Genomic DNA, 17,656 nt, shown 5'->3' with positions numbered 1-17,656 from the left:
TCCTAGAAAAAATATTTTTAAACTTTATTTATTATGACTCTGTTCTTACATGTATGTACATGTGCATGTGTATGTATCAGCAAGCATGTGCCATGGCCTGTGTATGAGATAGTTTGAATAGGTTTGGCTCCCTTAGACTCAAGTGTTTAAATGCTTGGCCCATAGGGAGTGGCACTATTAGGAGGTGTGGTCTTGTCAGAGTAGGTGTGGCCTTGTTGGAGAAAGTGTGTCACAGTGGGGATGGTCTTTGAAGTCTCTATGCTCAATGTCTGCCCAGTATGGAAAGAGAGCCTCCTGACTGCCTGCAAAACCATTCTGGCTTCCTTAGAATCAAGATGTAGGACTCTCAGCTCATCCAGCACTAAGTCTGCCTGCATGATGCCATACTTCCCACTGAATACACTGAAACTCTGAAACTGTAAACCAGCCCCAATGAAATGTTGTCCTTTATAAGACTTGCCTTGGTCATGGTGTCTCTTCACAGCAATAAACCCCTAGCTAAGACAGCCTAGATTTAGAAGACAACTCTGGAGGTGATTCTCTCGTTTTACCATCATGTGTGTTCTGGGGATCAAATCCAGATCATTAGGCTTGCAAGGCAAGCACCCTATCTAAGAGCCATCTCTCCAGCTCCAGGTATATTTTCAAAAGATCACTGGAGGTAGCATTGGTATACATGGAAATGAGGACCTTAAGCTTGTTGAAGGAAAGTTGATGAATGCTTAAAGCTTTCTTTAAACCAGTGGGTCTCAACCTTCCTTTTAATACAATTTTTCATGTTGTGGTGACCCCCCAACCATAAATTTATTTTTCTGTTATTTATTACTGTAATTTTTCTACTGTTATGAATTGTATGTAAATATCTGATGTGCGGAATACCTGCTATGCAGCCTCTGTGAAAGAACCTGTCAACCTTCCATGTTGTGACCCACAGGTTGAGAAATGCTGCTTTAGGCATTTTTGAGTGTTATATGCTAATGGGGAACAAGTGGAGATTTTCAACATCGAGTTGGAAACTCAGAGCTGAAACTGGGAGTTCTGGGGGGTGGGGGATTCCAAACCTGTTTCTCCAAGCTACTGTAGCCTTATCATACAGTCTAAATGTTAGCAAGGAAGTCAGCATAGAAAAATAGACAGAGCTCACAGCTTTCAAAACTGTCTGCATTTGAGAGTAGGATGAGCTGGACAAGAAGCAGAAGTGAAAGATCTGGAAGTTTCGGCAAATCAAACAATTGACTTGCTGTGACCTTCATCTGAACATCTGAAATCCAACATCTGAAATCTGGACCTAGTTAGGTCAGGGAGCTAAGAAAGAAACTGGGAACACAGGGCTGTGTCTTATAATATAATATGATGTTGACAATGATATAGGATAAAAATAGTGAATGGCTAGCAGATGTCTTTTAAAAAATGTCCTTAAAGAAATGCATCCACTGTGAGTGGTGGTACAAGCTTTTAAGCCAAGCACTCTGGAGGGAGAGGTGGGCAGATTTCTGTGTGTTCTAGGCCAGCACAATCTACATAAAAGTCAGACAGTAAACATCTATCTAAAAATAAATTCAAAACAAAACAAACCTTCAATAAACCTTTATATATTCCCCCACATTTCATGGCTTTGCTCCTGTATTACATAAGACATCATCTTAATATTAGCCATTGGTTTATTCTATACTTTTTTTCTAAGGGAATAAAAGAATATAATATTTTCAAAGTCTATTTTATAATGTCAGGAGGCACATTTGCTGGAAGTTACTAAAAACACTTAACTAGCTAATATATTCTGCCCATGAAATAGTTATATTGGTGTTTGCCATTAGATTATGAGATTTATTCAAAAGAATAATAGTGGTGTCTAGGGCTAAGAGGGGGAAGTAGACACGAGCTCCCATTCCTAACTGAGAAGCTAGCTCTAATTGACAACTGCTTGCAAAAGAAAAAGTAGTTTTCTGTGATGGAGTCTCACTGGGTATACGAACAGCGGACCCTACATCCAGCAGTAGATGACAACACAAAATGAACTCAATGGTGTTTGGGGTGTTTTAGTCTTTTGATTTTTTGTTTTTGTTTGTTTTGTTTTGTTCTGTCTCATAATGTGTCCATTGGACATTTTTTTTCCTTACTGGTCTTCTCTATGTATATTTTGATTCTGATTTCTGACTTTGTGTTTTTATGGTATGTGTGTTTTATGCTTTTTCTTTTTCATTTGTTTTGTTCTATTTTTTATTTCAGCTTTTTTTTGAGAGAGAGAAAGAGAGAAAGAGAGAGAGAGAGAGAAAGAAAGAGAGAGAGAATAGGGAGGAATGGGGAAGATCTAGGAGTAAAGGAGGGGAAACCATGATCAAAATACATTGTATGAAAAAATTATTTTCAATAAAAATAAAAGAATTATGTAGCAGCAAATCAATGGAAAATCTCTGATATATAATTGATGCTTAAGAATATTTTTGTATCTCTGATCTTAAGCTGGTGAAATTTTTATTGCTTTAAATAAACCATTAAAAATCTATTTTTTGCTGTATGTTCAGTAAGCAAATGTTCTCTTCCTTTTTACACTTGTAGATGTACAGTAACTTTACTTTGGGTAAAACATTTGCATTTCTTTTCCCTTTGCCTACTTTGGCCCTGGCACGTATGCACCAAATAAAACATATCTGCAAACAAGCTGGTTATGTACTTGCCATCCACATGCTTGCTTTGGGGAAGAACTGTTTGTTCAAAACATCTGTGAAACATGCATCTGTTTATAGACCATCCTGATGGCTCAAATATTTCTGTCTACATTTTCATAGGTAGCCTTCTCTTCAACACTAAGCTTTCTTAAGAGTTCTTCTGTTGGCCAAATTCTTTCCCCCCTGAGGTTTCAGGATTTGCCTGGTAGGAATGCTTATAAAAACATTTGTGGATAGCCCAAACATTTTTTAAATAGCATTTGCTTGGAAAATTCTTACTAGTAGTTTGGACACATTATTTAAACATATTTCAAAATATTTATGTGTCCATGCAATCCTCTGGCGGTTCCTGTAGTGTGAGGCTGAATTGATGGTTCTGTAGTTCAGTCTTCTTGTTTGCTTGCTTTGCTCATTCATCGTGGCTGATTAATGAGTCCTTTATAGAGCTTCCACGCAGCCCACATCATTAGCTTAAATAGTAAGGTGGCTCTATCTACAGAGGGGCTTAAAAGTTTCTCTTCAGAGAAGTGACTTTAATAAACAAATGAGATTAGTTTTACCATAATCTTGTCGGATGATGAATTTTTTGTTGTTCCCTATTATTCTTAACTGTAATTCATAAAGTGATGAATTTGTGTCTGTTATTTTGTGTTATTATTTAGTAACGGATGTAGCTCTAGTGTGACCTGTGGTTTTTCCTATGGGGTTTACACACATTTTGAAAGTTTTAAAATTTTCCATCACTATGTCTAAAGAAAGAAAATGGATAATTTATCTGTACATTTATGAGGAATATAAATAAAACTTTGTGGGAGTTATGTGTGTGATTTCTTAACAGGGCTATTTAAAAAATGTTTCCAAAAATAAAGACAGAAACTTAATTCTATAATTATATCTAGGCGTCAATTTTAATTTATCTCATCTGCAAAGGAATAGAAATATTTACTTTAGTTCTGGCTCCTAGATGTGACAATGTCACATACTTTTTAGTCATAAGTAAGTACATCTTATTATGATAAAATATTAGCCATATTATTAGGTTTTGATTCATGAAATGCTCTTCTCTGAGTTTACTTATCATATGTTGCTAAATCTGTTGCTGTGTGACCATTTTTCTCTTAATTTGAAACTCTTTTATGGCTGTGTGCGCGCATACTTTATGTGTATATTATATGTGTATATATATATATATGTATATTACATATATAACTATATAGAAAAAGATAGATGGATGACAGATAGATAGATTGATAGATAGATAATCAATGTGTCTCATGTGGACTACAAAGAAAGCTCAATGGATAAAGTACTTGATTTGCAAACATGAAGACCTGAATTTGGTCCATCATGTAAAACAGAATGCTGAAGTAGAATTTATATCTGTAATTCAGTGTACTCATGATAAGACTGAAGACAAAGACAAGACAATCCCTGGGAGGTTATAGATCTGGTGGCCCTGAATACACAATGATGAACAACGAAGAGATTGCTTTGTACATGGTGGAAGGTGAAACTAACACTTGAGGGTAACCTCTGATCCCTTTTCACTTTTCTGGAGAGTACCCAAGAGCAATGGCAATGGTGATGTCATTGTTTAACAACTCCAATAAATGGAAGCCATTCTGACTCTTTGGTGTGGAGACTAATAGAGACATTGTTGCTTCATTATGGGGTAACTCCATTTAAACTTCTTATAGATGTTTGTATTTATATTTTATGAAATTTCTGTAGTTGTAGTCTTAATATTTTCAGAAAGAGTTAAATATTCGTTCTCTCTCCACATATTCTCTCCTCCACCCTGCTTTCCAATAACTATCAATTTAACCCTTCCTGTTTCACTAATTCCCATTTCTCCTTCTCCAATGTATTCTATCTTATCCTCCTTTGTAAATCCTTTGGTGTAAAAGTAACTTTTATTTGCCAGATGTAGCTGTCATTTCAAAGGCTTACTGCTGAGCTGAACAAGGTCAACTTTTCTATTTCTCTCTGAACTCTGGCTGGCTGGTTCAGCTCAGCTGTTCTGGCTCAAACGCCTCCCCTCCAAGCTGACTGATTCAGTCTGGCTTCTCTTAACTTCTCACTGAATTGCTCTGCTTGGCCTCAAACTAACTCTGGCAGTTTGTTCTAATCTTCTAGCTCCTTCTTATTTTCTGGGTTTAACTTCCATTGCTGGTCTGCACTGAACTGCACAAACTCAAGAATGAATTCAACTCTACTGTACTACTCTGACTCCCAACTGATTAAACTGTCAACTTACTGGCAACTAAACTGACTGGACTCAACTGAACTCAGTGGAACTAGCTCTGCACTTCCCGACTCTCTCACCCTGCACTGCTCTTAAATAGTGTCTCTTTCTTCTGCTGTTCTCCTGAGTTGGCAGTATCCTATCTCTGACTCATTCTGTCAAATCTTACTCTGGTTTGTCATTTTGTCTCCCTCTCCATCAGAAACAGACAGAATTTTCAAACATGGATGCTTCCTTCTGAAAACTAATTTTACCTTAAAGGTGTGTAAAAAGGGTGTGTCTGTATTCCAGTCAGCCAGATTAAAGGTGTGTGACATGTCTGCATTACAGCTGGATCACACAGACCTAGGTCTTTGAATATGATCCCTTGCCAGAGCAGCCCTGTTGCTGGATTAAAAGTCCTCTACATCCCCATTTCCATAGCCCCTTTCTTTCTTTCTTTCTTTCTTTCTTTCTTTCTTTCTTTCTTTCTTTCTTTCTTTCTTTCTTTCTTTCTTTCTCTTTCTTTCTCTCTTTTTCTTTCTTTCTTTCTTTTTTGAAAGATTTATTTATTTTATATATGTGAGTACACTGTCACTGTTTTTAGACACACCAGAAGAGGGCATCAGATCTCATTACAGATGGTTGTTAGCCACCATGTGATTGCTGGGAATTTAACTCAGATTCTCTGGTACAGCAGTCAGTGCTCTTAACTGCTGAGCCATCTCCATAGTCCCTTTCTAATATCCTGACCTCTATGGATCTTTCAAGTGGAGCACACATCTAAAAAATCAAAACTAACAACACAAATGAAACATGTGATGTTTGTATTTCTTGGTTGTCATACTCAGATTTTTTTTCCCAATTCTTTCCATTTAGCTGCAAATTCCATAATTTCAATTTTCTCAACAAATGAATAATATTCTATGTGTAAATATAACACATTTTTATTAGCTAATCATCCATTAGTGACAACTAGGCTGTTTCAGTTTACCAGATATTGTGAATTTAGTGAATGAATGTGAATGAGCAAGTATCTTTGTAGTAGGATATAGAGTCCTTTAGAGTATGTGACAAAGAATAGTATATCTGGGTCATATGGTAGATGTAGTTCTGTGGGGGCAATGGACTATTCCCAGACAGTCTGGTCTCCAGTCGAGCTGAGGTTGTGAACCCTGGTAGAACCTGGTGGTGATAACTCATTTACATGGGACGGTAGGCATTCCCTCATGTCTCCTGGACCCCTGGCTCCTGTGGAAGTTCCCCCCCCCCCCCACACACACACACAGCCTCCACAGGAGAAGCATGTGGCTAGTAGTCACGTAGACAAAGTTCCAAGCTTCTGACCTTCAGGCTAAACTCCTCCCCAGTTACCTAGCAACAACAAGATAACAAGCCCACCATAAGGACTACACGGAGAAACCCTGTCTCAAGAGAGAGAGAGAGAGAGAGAGAGAGAGAGAGAGAGAGAGAGGCTGCTTGGCTCCTCCTCACTCTCTTAAGCTTTTACTTTCCTGCCTTTCCCCCTTATACTCTCTTTCTTACTCTTTAGCCTTTCTTCTCTCTCTCTCTCTCTCTTTTCCCCCTTCTCCCCTCTTGGCCATGGCCAGTCTCTCTCTCTTTCTACCTTCTTTCTTTCCCCCTGCCTTTCTACAATAAAGCTCTAAAACTATAGACTGTCTCTGTTCATCAAGGTCCACTGTGCTTGGATGATGGGATAGGCTTTCTCCTAAGGAGCAGTGCCTAATCTCCCATCAGAAGGCCTTCCTGTGCTCCAGCCACTGACCCGACTAAGAACTGTCGCCTGCATGGGAACCTCTCTCCCTCTGCCCCCTCTCCCACATCTCCGGGGCCAAGGGTGTTGCACCAGGGCCCCTGGTATCGGGGGCTGCCCCTTGTCCACCTCCGTCACGTGGGCTCGGTGGCTTTATACAGCCAGATGCCCACCCAGAACTGAGTGGAAAGCGTCCAGTAGTCCTCCCGTGTCTGCCTGCCCAGAGCACAGGAACTCTGGCTGGATGCGGGCTCTATCCCTACCTCCTCTTCTCCTACACCCCCATGCCCAAAACAGTTCTAGCCTTTTGAGGAACCTCCCTACTGACTTCCATAGTGGCTGTACCAGTTTTCATTCCCAGTAGCAGTGAGTGTTTAATTTTCCCCATGTCCACAACAGGACTTGTTAGCAATTGCTTTGTCTATGTTTTTGTTTTGTTGTTGTTGGGTTTTTGTTTTGTTCGTTTATTTGACCTTAGTCATTCTGACTCAGTAGATTATATATCAACATAGTTTTCATGTCCATTTTCTTAATGGCTTAAGAAGTTAACAAAACAAAACAAATCACATTTCAACCACTTGTATCTCATCTCTTTGTCTACTCTCTGTTTAGTTCCAAGCCTCATTTTAAAATTGTGTTGCTTGCTTTCCTGAGTTCAGTAAATATTTTTGTATAATCTAGATACTAGTCATCTGTTGGATATACAGTTGGTAAAGATTTTCCCATTCTGCAGGCACCATTTCATGTGGATCATGTTATTTGTTGCTATGTGTCTTTATGTATTTTTGATCTCTGTCCTGTGCCATTATCAATGCATATCTCAGTGTGTCATTGTGTCCACACAAAGTTTTTTTGTTTTGAATTTATTCTTTATTTTTATATTTTGCTTTACACATGTCTTTCTCAATTTTTATTTTATTTTAATTCTCTATTTAATCTTCTTTAATCTTTCGAAATCTTTCTTTCATGGATTTTATGTGGTGTCATATCTACTAATTAGAATTTATGATTTGCTGTTGTGAATATATCAAAACAGATTTTGTATATCATAAACATATATAACTTCTATTTGTCAATATAAAAATAGAAAAATCAATAAGCTCTGAACAAAACTTAAAAACATAAAACTATCCTATTTTATTCTACTAGAAAAATTAAAGACAAAAAGAAACTCATAAGAGAAAATATAAACTAGCTAATAAGAGTAAAAAATAGATATGTTTTCACTATTAATTAAACACATCTAAACAAAAATAATGAAATTTATATATGATATTATATTGCTAGAAGTATCAATTATGGAAAAATAGTTCTAATAGAATTTATTGTGTAGTGATTCAACATTCCAGGAGGGCCATGAATTTAAAAATATGCTATTTTAAGTATACACAATCTTTTACTCATCAATTTTGCTTTAGGAATTTGTTTCAGGAAATAACCAGAAGAAAATACAGCACTGGCTATTTCATATTATCTGTTCATACTATACAACTGAAAATAAATGTCCATCAGTGGGACACTGAATAAGTAAATTATGTAATATCAAATCTAGTATTTTATGAATCTGTTGTTGTAAAAGTAATGGACTATTGTTCCCTGAAGAAATTTACTTCCACAGTATGTTGGTAACAAAAAGGATGAAAAATTTACATACTGGGCAAAAATATATTTATTTAAGCAACATATAAATATTTTGCATCGTGTGCCAAATATTATTGAGCCAGTGTACATAGATATTCACATTATTTTATGTATTATGTAAAGGGAAACAATTGTCTTTTCTGTATTTTGGATTTAAAAAAGCAAGTCTTGCCGGGTGTGGTGGTGCACACCTTTAATTCTAGTACCTGGGAGGCAGAGGCAGGTGAATTTCTGAGTTCGAGCCCAGCCTGGTCTACAAAGTGAGTTCCAGGACAGCCAGGGCTACACAGAGAAACCTGTCTTGAAAAAAAGAAAAAAAACAAACCAAGTCTTATGGAAAAATGAGAAACTCACATCAGTTTAAGAAGTGTTTTGTTACAGTTTTTTTTTTTTTAATTTTCAAATTTTATTTTATGTGTACAGGTGCTTTGTCTGCATGTATGTTTTTATTCCATGTATGTACGGTGTGTGCTCTCTCAAAAGAAGATATTGGATTCTCAGGAACTACAGTTACAGACAATTATGTGTCACCATGTGGGTTCTGGGAATTGAATCTGGGTCTCCTGGAAGAGCAGCCAGGGGTCTTAACTACTTAACCATCTCTATGGTGCTAAGTTGTATTCTAACGCAGATGAATGCTTTTTTTCTATTTTGAAATATTAAATATTGATAACTTTTTCTAGTTTTGTTTTTCTTTGTCCTCTACGACAGTGTAAGTCAGTGTTGCTCTACAAATGCCAATTCTCCATCCTAGATAAGGGAATTTTCTCGACCATCTTAGAAAATTCTAGATAAGATTAAGCCATGCACATGATAGACTGTCATTGCAATGATACTCTCAGAGAGTCTAAACCAATATAATATGAATTAATAAACATGAATTTTAGCTTACTCATTGGACATTGGTACTGATATCAATAAAAATGAAACTTCAAATTAAAATTTTCAGTACAATCATATTGCAACCTTAATGTACAAAGATTTACCTAAGGAACTAATTTCCAGTGCAGACTCTGCACTTGGGGTTCTCATTTGGCAAGTCTGCAGTAGACATAGAGCCTGAATTTTGTTACCTTCAGAGATAATTCTAATGTAGACACTTAAGGACCACACTCTTTCATTGCAGTTGCTACATTTTCTTAAATCATGCCTCCTAGATTCATTTCTAGGAGGATTTATTTTTAAAAAGACAAACTTATTGAGGGGATCATGGGAGTTATTTAGGAGGAGGGGTAAATTCAGAAGCAGATCTGCATTTCTTCTCAAGACCCTTTGGCTTCCTGGACCACAACTCTGAGCCAACATGTTAATGAGCAGCCAATGTTTACTTCCATGAAATAAAAGTTGGCACGCATTTCCCCCAAAGAACGACATTAATATTTATAAATTTCCCCTCTCTTGTTATTGTATAATCATAGGTGGATCGTGTGAATGCCCAGGAACACTGTAATAAAAGTGTGACAATGGAAACAGAAGATGTGAATACAACCGAGGCAGACTCTTCATCAATGAAAGCAGCTACAGAGTCAATAAATTACCAGTGGGGAGCCCTCGGGTATCATCAGTATATCAAATCTGCATGTCTTAAAGAGATAAAAGAAATAAAGCAAGCCTATCAGCTACTAGAGTAGAACTTTGAATATTAACTCTGAACTTTTTTTGAAAGAAGGGTCATGTAATGTGCAGCAAGGTGCTTATAATGATTTCACAGTCTGTCACCCTCTACCCATACCTGTACCCACACTTTTTGCCATCATAAGCTTTGATGAGAATTAATAGACTCTGCAGCTGTCTTCATGGAGACTTGAGGGAGAATGGTCAATGATTGGTCCAGACACAGTCCTTTATCTTCATGAAGGACTGATAGATTGGTGCAGACACTCTCGCCATATCTTCCTTCTGTCTGAACAGACAGAACCCTTCTGTGCTGTCCCCTGATGCTACAACATTAGGCCCTGATTAAAGACATTTTTTGAGTTGTCTTTTCTTGTTTGCATTTGATCTTTATCATTAGTATATTTGAATGGGGCCTCGTATCATAAGCAGAAGTTGGCAGAAATGACATCAGAGCTGTAGCAGCACACACCAAATGTGGCAGCATTAGTGAAAGCACCAGCAGAGATAGCTGCAACAGTGACCAGTGTACAACTGAGGAATTCCACAGAGTACAGGGGTAGAGATGATGTGGGGGTAGAGGTAATGAGAACAAGGACTATGAGGGACTAAAGATGAGAAACAATGAGTCCTGGGTACCTAGGGAGTTCTTGAGAGCTGTCAAAGTTTAATGGTCAATGATTTCAGATAGCCTGCCCCAGAACACTATTATCCCTGTATGGCTGAGGATTCGAATGCTTGAGATGTGTATTGAGAGAATTCACACTAGACAGAATTGCAGGCTGTTCATGACTGACTATGGCTGGGAGCTAAAAATATTAGCTGTGAAATTCTGGGACCACTGGTGGTTAAAGTCCAGAGGGATATAACTCTCCAAGCTGAAACTCTGGCTTCTAAAGCCTGTGTCTTTTCCGATGTCAAGTTATAAGTCTCTAGATCTGCCAACCAGACCCTAGGTCTTAGGCCTAGCCTAAGGATTGTCAGCAAGCTTCTCCCAGGCTACCCACAATTCTTACCCATGTAAGAAAAGAGGACATTAGACAACTGACTGCTAACACTGAGTCTTCTTGTTCCACATTTCTCCTCAAACACATTTCTCCAGCCACACTGCCCTGCTGAAATATTTGAAACTAGGACAAAATCCAGGGGAAGGGAATGCTACTTTACTCATTGTAAAATTCCTGGTATCTCCATTTAATCCCTGGCACAAAATAAGCATCAATCATTAGTTTTGTCCCCCTTCTTTTTTAATTAGATATTTTCTTTATTTACATTTCAAAAGTTATCCCCTTTCCTAGTTTCCCCTCCGAAAATTCCCTATCCCCTCCTACCTCCCCCTGCTCCCCAACCCACCAACTCCCATTCCTGGTCATGGCATTCCCCAATACTGGGGCATAGAATCTTCACAGGACTAAGGCCTCTTCTTCCATTGATGACTGACTAGGCCATCCTCTGCTACATATATAGCTAGAGCCACAATTTCCACCATGTGTTTTCTTTGATTGGTGGTTTAGTACCTAAGAGCTCTGGGGGTACTGGTTATTTCATATTGATGATCCTCCTGTGGGGCTGCAAACCCCTTTAGCTCCTTGGTTACTTTCTCTAGCTCCTTCATTGGGAACTCTGTGCTCCATCCTGAGGTGACTATGAATATTCACTTCTGTGTTTGCCAGGCACAGGCAGAGCTTCTCGGGGGACAGCTATATCAGCAAGCTCTTGTTGGCATCTGCTATAGTGTCTGCATTTGGTGGTTGTTTATAGGATGGATCCCCAAGTGGGGCAGATTATGGATGGTCCTTCCTTCAGGCTCTGCTCTGAACTTTGTCTCTGTAACTCCTTCCGTGGGTATTTCGCTCCCCCTTCTAAGAAGGGTTTTGAGTTTCTGGGCTAATATCCACTTATCAGTGAGTGCATATCATGTGTGCCCCTTTGTGACTGGGTTACCTCACTCAAGATGATATCCTCCAGATCCATCCATTTGTCTAAGAATTTCACTGTTGGTGGAATTGCAAGCTGGTACAACCACTCTGGAAATCAGTCTGACGGTTCCTCAGAAAATTGGACATAGTTCTACTGGTAGATCCAGCAATACCACTCCTGGGCATATACGCATAAGAGTTTTGCCCTTTTTAGTTTGAGACATTGTCTCACATTGTTCAAGTTGACCTCAAACTCACTAAAAAGACCATACAAATGAAGCTCAACCTGGAATGTCTGATCTTTTTGCCACTACCTCCTGAGTGCTAGTGTCATAGGTATGTGCTGCTGTGCTCAGTTTTGGGTGCACTGTGTATAAATGCTATGCACATTAGCACAGTACACTACTGAACTGAACTGTCTTTCCAGTCCACTTAATTATTCTTCTTCTTCTTCTTCTTCTTCTTCTTCTTCTTCTTCTTCTTCTTCTTCTTCTTCTTCTTCTTCTTCTTCTTTTCTTTTTTCTTTTGGTTTTTGGTTTTTTGGTTTTTGGTTTTTGGAGACAGGGTTTCTCTGTGTAGCCCTGGCTGTCCTGGAACTCACTCTGTAGACCAGTCTGGCCTTGAACTCAGAAATCCACCTGCCTCTGCCTCCCAAGTGCTAGAATTAAAGGCGTGTGCCACCACCGCCCGGCCCAGTTAATAGTTCTTAAATGCATAAATGGAGAAGCATGTAATCAATCTCCAGCACCAAGAAAAAGTTAAAAGGAAGAAAAAAAAAACAGAAGAAACATGAAAATCAAGTAGAGGCAACACAGTAAATCCAGTTATTAGAACCATAGTAGAAAGTAGGATTGGTAATCAATCGAGATAGAATTTCAGTTATTCCAACTAGCTAGTCATACTATCTATATAACCAATCATTTATATATATAATTAACTAAACTTTTGAAGTTGGAAGCCCTTCATGTAAAGTTGCAGGTGGAAGAATCACAGTAAAGTAAATGGGGGTATTGCTTGGGCTTCTCGGTTATTTCCAGACCTAAAAGGTACAAAATGTGAGCGATTTTCGGTGATCCACAGTGGAATATTGAAGATGCTAAGGCGAGCTGCCAGCCAGATGATGTATTGCTGTTACTGTAGAGCTGCTATAGATTTGTGTAGTGTTAGGAAGGAAATACACTGTGTATCTCACAGTATACCAATTAACCAAATGAATTGTCTATCATTTTAAGCCTGCTCCCAGGAGACAGTGGCACAAAATATTCTTAAAAGCTTTATATAATGGCAGTGCAATGGAGAAATCCTGTAGGATTAAAACACATAAACGTATTCACAAAGACAAAAGAATATACTCAAAGGAATATACTTTTTATAATGTATGTGTGTGTGTGTGTTCACGTGTATATCTGAGAGCAGATACCTGTGTGTGTTCTTGTGAGAGGACAATCCTAGGTGTCTCAGAAACACATTGTTCTCCCTTGAGACAGAGTCTATCTTTGGCCTGGGGCTCAGCAATTATTCTAGACTTCCTGGTCAAGAATTTCAGGGATCCTCCTGTGTTTGTGTGGGTTTACCAAATGTGGATTACCACACCCAGCATTTTTATATACATTCTAAGGTATTAAACTCAGATACATGTATACTCTATCAACCTATACACACACACATACACAGCACACACATATGTATGTATATCTCTGTCATACAGAGTTTCAGTTCTGTAGAATAGCAGCTATAACTATTACTGTTGCAAAGGCATGCATATATCCTAGGCATTTGACTCATTTTCTCAGGATTATATAACACTTAGTTCTTTGTTTTTCCTTATCTTACCCAGACTTCAGCACCAACAACCTTCTGCTTATAGATTTAGTTCTACAACACTATGAACCACTGGCCATACTTGTCAATATTTTAATTGCTCAAATTTCCAGGTAGGGAGAGTCTGGAAATAGTCTATGGTTTCTAGTCTGTCATTCAGTGTCCCAGGCAGAGCCCTCTGCTTCTGCAGTAAGGAGCAATATGCCCAGTAATGCTCAACATATGTAGCCTGTTCATGTGCCAAATTCTGTTTCCTTTCTGGCTTGCCATCTAGCTTCCCGCCGAGGCAATAGCTTTGGCTTAATCTCCAAGCCATTTACCTGGTACTTGATCTCCTTCCCACCTCACCCCACCCACTTAGCTTGTGCTCCCTGGGAGTTGGGCCTTAGTTTGAGGCTCATTTCAACTTAGATTAGCCCAACTGCCTTTAGAATAGCAATATAGTAAGTATTACTATAGAACCACACTACCCAAAGGTTCTTCTTATAGTAACCTGCTCTCTTAGATGGGATCCCCTGAATGTTAGCATACACCATGCTTGAGTTCAATTTTATGTCCCCTTTTAAGGAGTATCACTACTCCTAATTAGTTCCTCTAGCCTCAGTCACAGTTCTATTCTCTCTCTCTCTCTCTCATAGTGTGGCAGCATAATGTGCCTAAGTTCAGAGTCCACATGTTTTAGGACACATCCAAATATCTGGAAACAGAATGATACAATGAAAATAATTGTATGTTACTGAATCATATCACAGAAACTGTTAGAAAATGGTGTGAGAAAGCAGGTAGAATTTTGACGAAAATAACAATTAGGTATTGCTGTGCTCAGAATTCCTAAAAATCCTAGGTACACTGAGATAGCTATCTGCTGGTTTACTACAAGTGGACAAGTGCTCTGTCCTTGGGACTTTTCTCAGCTGGACAAATTAGCAGTGTGACTCAGTTATGGTAAAGCTAGCCTTATCAATTTATTACAAAACGAAGAGATAATGGGAGAGGACAAGGGAGGACATTTTTTTGATAGACACTGATAGCCAGCTGAGTTTCTACTCATAACTCTAGCATCCTTATGAGATACACACAGACTAAAACATTAACAAAGAGCAAAGTTGATAATACAAATAAAAATAAATTGGTTGAAGAAAAAAAAAGCCAATATAATATTCTGTAGTAGCACTAGTCAAAGAACATGTGCTTTCCAATTTCAGTGGAACTGTAAAATGTTAGAATGTATATTTTCCCTAGAGGAAAGCTATCAGTGAATACTGGATTGGAGGAAACTACTGTCCTCAGGAACTGTCTGCCACTGTTAACGAATGAATGAAGGGCCACTTGGAAGGCTATGTTTATTCTTTGGAACACGAACAAGCAGGACAGGATTTGATCAGATGACAATGTCCAACATTGTAGATTACAAATCAGGGAGTGTCCAACCATATGTATATATAATTAAATATATATGATACATTTTATGTGATTTACTTAAACAGGTACACTCTTCTGTTAGTAGATCCATTATCAGAAAGCAAAATCACCATTGTTGTGCTCAAAAACAGTACCACAGCAAGCTATATGAACCTCTTTAAGAAATCTGAAAAGTCAAATAAAGATATGAATATATGTCTATTTATTTATTTATTTAGCAAGGGGTATATTCACTCAATACTAGGAACTGTAGAATGCATTACATTCTATAAAATCGCATGGCTCTCGACAGGTTACTGATTATAATCTAGTGGTGCATTTAATGCAGATTAAAGGTTAGTAATTATGATAATTAACATTGTGAATAGTGGCACAGCATCAGAAGTACAGAGTCTAATAGCAAAGCAATGTGATACTCATTATTTGATTTTGTTCAGAGGGATGAAGGAGAAATTCTTTGAAGAAGCATCCTTTGAGCTAAGAATGTGAAGTTAACAATCTAATAGGAGAAATCTAGACATAACTATGGACATAGGTGAAGCCTCTAGGATAGAGACAGTTGTGTTTTAGAGAATGAAGGATCCCTAAAACCTGACAGAATGGTAATGGCTCTAAATAAGATTTTAAGGGAGGGGAGTTAATCTTTGTAGAGTCTCTTGGCTGTGGGACTAGTTTATATTTTTAGGACCACTAGAATTTAATTTAAAAAATAACCAATTTGTGGATTATATAACTCTTCACTTTCCATCACAGACAGTTCCAAAAAAGGATGAATGAGATGGGTTTGTTGAATTGTAACATAAAAAGTCACAAAGTTCAAGGAGGGTGTTCTTCCTGGGCCTTGGCTGCCTTCTAGAGAGCCTATTATTTTTTTTTTTAGCAAATAATAAAAATATAAAGTAGGCATTGGGCTCTCTCTCTCAGTTTTAAAACATGTATACTAGGAATTGTAGAATGCATTACATTCTACAAAATCACATGGTTATATTTTCAAGTAACATTTAACCTAGCTGAGAGCCCTGTACAAAGTTAAAGTTGTATGAAAATATGGTAATTAATAAGTATAAATGGACAATTGAGTAATCCATACATTAGCTGTCAAATGTGTTTGAACTTGAAGCCAGTACAGGATATCTGTGTTGAATTATTCTAGCATATAATTATAATGGGCAAAACCACACACTCAGTATTAAATAAAGACTATTTCTTGAAAGTGAGCATTTTAGTAAGGAAAGGGGAGTGTTCAAAACCAAAGTCTGGGGACTGTCACTTACAGTTCTTTAAAATGTCATGGTGCATATGCTCTTTTATAGTAAACTTTTATACTAAATTTTATACAAGTCCTTGTGAATTATTTTGTACTCTGAGGAAAAGTCTTGTGAATGATACTCGGATAGGGGGTAGCAAATCAAGTCAAATGCAGCAGAGAAGGAAATTTTTTTGCTAATTTCAAATATTACTTTGAAAAGAGTAATGAATTGTACACTTAAAAGTGATCATACAGCTGTATAAATATTTGGGTTCTATAAAAGAGTTAGAATAGTTTCCCAGGAGATGAATGCTGTAGAAACCACTCTTGCACTATGAGTTAAATGCTTAGAGCATGTGATGGGAAGATCTGATAATTGTGAAGGGTTCATTTCCTCATTTTGGACAAGGAAGACTGAGTCAGAAGTGTCAGCAAGGCCTGCCAGGGGTAAAGAAGAAGACTGGAGACCTAGTGATGTTGAAGGAATGATCAAAAGTACATTTGTCAAGAAACTGTCCAGGAAGAATTATGAACAATGATTCTCCATTTGGGCTAGGATTTGAATCAGTTGGCAGTTAAAAATATAAGGCAAGTGAGAAATTCTGTTGCAAAACACAAGATGGATGGCACCTGAAAAACAATTAAGGAGGTTAACCTTTGCCTTTTAGATATATACATGTTCACCTGCATATACATAGATAGCTGTCCCCTGAACTCAGCACAAAAATGGAGACAGGCCTGAATCTTGGATATTCAGTTTTAGATAGCCTTGTTTGAAGCATTACATATTAATTGCTAAAGTTCTCCACCTGGGCATAATTTTTAATTAGCATTGAAAACCTCAATAGAGAAGAATAAACATTAGTACCCAACATGGATGTACAATGAGTTGGGCAGAAGTTTTGTTTTCATGATTCTGACTTCCTGGGGTTATTCTACCGAATATGCTATATCAGATGGCAAGCAGACTTTCCTAACAGTAGTTAAGGCTAGTAGTCATCAGACCTTGGAATATGGAACTTATCTGCATTATCCAGATAGAATGAATTTAATCATTCAAGACCCATAAAGCAGAGAGAATTCTCTGTTGATAGTAGACATTTAAAGTCTCAAGGAGCTAGAGATGACTGATTTGAAGATAAAGGGGGGGTATATGTCAAAGGACCAATCAAGCACAGGGAAATGAATTCTACCAAAGACTCCTATGAGCTTGAAGACAGAATCTTCTGTAGAGCCTCAGGTGAGATCTCAGACAACATGACAACACTTGGATTTCTGTTTTATGGGGTGATGATGGAAAGAAGGGGAGCTAAGTAAGATTAC

General features: G+C 37.9%; 1 long non-coding RNA gene across 2 annotated transcripts in view; it reads left to right on the top strand.

Annotated features, from left to right (window-relative positions):
- 4932412D23Rik (RIKEN cDNA 4932412D23 gene) overlaps positions 1-17,656 on the top strand; it is a 150,061-nt gene that overhangs the window by 69,085 nt on the left and 63,320 nt on the right. The window contains exon 2 of one of the 2 annotated variants that reach the window (NR_040522.1): positions 9,727-10,290. The exons of the other annotated variant lie outside the window; for it this stretch is intronic. This is a non-coding gene — a long non-coding RNA (RIKEN cDNA 4932412D23 gene). Of the gene's footprint in view, positions 1-9,726; positions 10,291-17,656 lie in introns of those variants that run through there. 2 annotated transcript variants of the gene reach the window in all.

Source organism: Mus musculus, chromosome 16 (assembly GCF_000001635.26).
Source record: "Mus musculus strain C57BL/6J chromosome 16, GRCm38.p6 C57BL/6J".
Lineage (NCBI taxonomy): Eukaryota > Metazoa > Chordata > Mammalia > Rodentia > Muridae > Mus > Mus musculus.
Note: the sequence above shows the minus strand (reverse complement) of the source record. Positions and strands in the feature narration are given on the sequence as shown.